Genomic DNA, 3,512 nt, shown 5'->3' on the forward strand with positions numbered 1-3,512 from the left:
AAGGGAAATGTTTATTGCTTTTGGATGGCCTGGAAGGGATGAGATGTCTGAAGAAAATGAGAAGGAACAATTTTTCAAACATACATATGCTGGAATTGTCAGTATTCAGCTCAAATTGTTATTTACAAGGATGTAAGTTTTTTTTTACAATGCCCAGTTCTAAGGCCTTGACACTTGGCAGAACAGAACTCATAAGCCTAGTGCCATGTGTATGCATGCTGTCAGGGTTAGATAATAATTTTGGAATTAAGACTACAAGCATCTGGTTAAACATTTAGAGACTGGTAATAACGGTGTGTGAGGAATTCTGTTTCTTCAAGAGAAATTAGGGTTTTAGAAATTATTTTGCCATATTACCATAATACTGCCTGTAGTTAGAGTGTAATTGCATATATTGACTTTTTTTCTTTTGGTGGTAAGATATAACAAAGTTTGTCATTTTAACCATCCCTGTTGTCTTTTGAAATGCGAACTGCCTGGCCAGAGATCAGTACTGCTAATTCTTGGAGTGCGAGTGGACGTCGGGGGTGGGAGTGGAGTGCGAGTGGACGTCGGGGGTGGGAGTGGAGTGCGAGTGGTTGTCGGGGGTGGGAGTGGAGTGCGAGTGGACGTCGGGGGTGGGAGTGGAGTGCGAGTGGACGTCGGGGGTGGGAGTGGAGTGCTCACACTCTCCGGGTCGGTCTAGGGTCTGCCTCCTTGGCTTGAACATCTGGCTCTGAAATACTCTTCGGTGGCCTGGCTGAAGGGCTGACTCTGCACCAACTCGGTACAAAGAACCATAGTAGTGTCCCGAGGAACATGATGTCCTGTCCCCTCTCAGTCTGTTTTCCTCATTCTAAAGGGGAGCTCTGACAAGGATTCTAGGGTCTCTTCCTGCTGCTTACTTGCTGTGTTTCTCTGAGGTTCTGTGTGTTACAACAAACTGGAAAACAAGCTACCCCTTCAATTTCAAGACTACCGATGGTGGGGGAGCCAAACAGGAGAGCGGTCTCAGGTTAATCAGTCACTCAAGTTCCTGCTACCATTCAGATCCCCTCTACCCCCAGGATGGACCATTCTTTGATTCCACCCTGCTTCCCACCCAGAGCAACCCAGGGTGCTGACGCGAACCTTTAGGCTGGCAGTCAGAAGCGTAGACGCTTATCTCCGCCCTGCATCCAGGAACCACATGAGTTACTACTATGAGCCAAATTTCCCCCTTTGCAAAAGGACTGAGTTCCCCAAGGCAGCCTGTTGGAAAGGCTTTGCTCAGTCCCCAGCACCTGATGTAGTGACTGGACGGCTGTGACTTTCCAGACTGTCATCTGGTGCCAGGTGGACATGGGAACAACTGAGCAGATTCAAACCCTTGGGAACCCTAAGCTACTCTGGACGAGTGAAATGGAGCAGCAAAATTAAGCTCAGCCTTTCAAGTCAGGACAGGCTTGCTGAAGGAGGGAGCTGAAACAAGCCCAGCTCGACCTCAAGAAGTGGGCTTCTCAGGTAGATTCAACAGCACAGTGCGTGGAGGAGCCAGGGCTCCCTGCCCTGTCACACTGCCACAATCCAGAAAGGCCAGGTCAGTGACTCCCAGCACAGTCCCCTGGAAGTTTCTGTACAGGAAGTCAAGGGCTGTTTGCAGAATCACAGTCCCCTGCCGCCTCCATATACTCTATCCCTTTGTGTCAATAGTGATTGTAGTAACAGCAGAAGGGAGACGGCCACACATTCAGTCCTTGGACTTCCTTTGTAGAACTTACAGCGGACTGCCAGCAGCAGGGGCCAAGATTTGGGTTTGTTTGTTAGTTTATGGGAGAATAGCTTAAATTGTGAGATTCTGTACATTAACCTTGAGTACACTGAGAATTAGGAAATACGTCATCATACTATATTAAGGGCAAAACACCCGAGTCCAGGAAAAAACATGAGAGATTCCATCCACAAGAGATTCTTTGAGAAGCACTCTAAAAGATTATTTAAGGTAGAAATTATTGATTGAAAAAAAATGATACACCAGCATTAAAATGTATTAATGGCTAACATTTGTATAGGGTCTGTATAATTACTGTGTTTTCCTTCATTTCCCAAGAATGATAAAATGAAAATGACACTTAAGGGGTTGAAATACTAATTTACCTTAAAGACTGAATATCCTTCTCAAGTACCTGACAACTTTGTTCATGTTACTCCTTTCCCATCTCTGCTTGATTAAATTCAGAGAGCAGTTAGTGCCAGCCCCTGCTCCCCAAGTCCCCCAAGCAGAATGACTTCTTTCCCTCTGTATCCTTCTGTCACAATCTCTTTGACTTTCTCTCCTGCCATTTGCCATTTTCTGTCCCTTACTATAGAAAGTTAAGTCCAGACCTTGCACCAGCTGCTCTTAAGAGGTTCTGGGGTAGTGGTCGGGTGGGCAGATCTATGGCTGACTCATCTTTTTAATCCCAAGGTTGCTTACTTTTCTATGTATCCTCCAAATGTTCCAACAGATGTGTTAACCTCATACCTAAGTGTTTGTAATGGCTTCCTGAGGGAAAATGTTGTGGACAAACCAACCTGTATGTTTTGTTCTCCTTTCTTCTCTCCTCCCCTGCTGACTTCTCTCCTGCTGTGTGTGTGTGTGTGTGTGTGTGTGCAGAGGACGCCAAGTGGCGGGCACGCAGCTACCCTTGGGCCAGCACATGGTGTGGTCCAGTAAGTAGTCCGTGCTCTGTAAAGGCCTGTTGGGTGGGTAGACAGAAGAAGAGAGGCTACGCTGAGTTCCAGGCCCATTTCCCACATGCCACTGCTGCACGTTCCTGACTCATCGGGACGTTTGTCCTGTGGCTTTAAAAAACTGCGCAGGAAAACACTTTGAAGCAGTAATAAGCTCCGCTATAGTATACATAACCCACATCTCCTCTGGAAATAGACATGGAGCAAATTAATTTTGTAAAAAATTTTGTGAATCAAAGGAATACAGGTACACATTCTTGTCTGGTAATATTTTAACTCACTTATTGCTAACAGAGGTTACATGATACCTATCCGTTGTCTACTACTGAGCTATGCTTACACCTTATTGTACATTCTTCTGTTTTCTCTGGAGTTGAAAACAGCACCGTTTCTCATTTGCTTACTTTTCTATGTATCGTCCAAATGTTCCAACAGATGTCACCGTCCACGTGTCAGAAGTATCAGATAATCCATTACAATTCACCAAATATTTTAAATGTTTAAGGCATGGACAGGAATTCCACTCCACGTTTTCGGAATCTCCTCCCCAGTTTCCATCAGTCGGAACCCTCGGGTCTGACTTAGCTCATGCCTGCAGCTTATCCAGCGCTTCCCTCCGCCCCGGGAAGCAGGCTTCCCTACGGCACTGCACAGGTGAGGTAGCTGAGCTTCAGAAAGGCAACGGAACAGCCCCAGGACGCACGGCGAACTAAATATTGGAGGAGGACTGCGGTTTGCCCCGGCAGCTGTGGCTCGCCCCGCCCACCCCGCCGCGCAGCCCCGCCCACAACCCCCGAAACGCGCGCTTACTCGCCGGGCCT

Source organism: Manis javanica, chromosome 7, assembly GCF_040802235.1.
Source record: "Manis javanica isolate MJ-LG chromosome 7, MJ_LKY, whole genome shotgun sequence".
In the NCBI taxonomy this organism is placed as follows: Eukaryota; Metazoa; Chordata; class Mammalia; order Pholidota; family Manidae; genus Manis; species Manis javanica.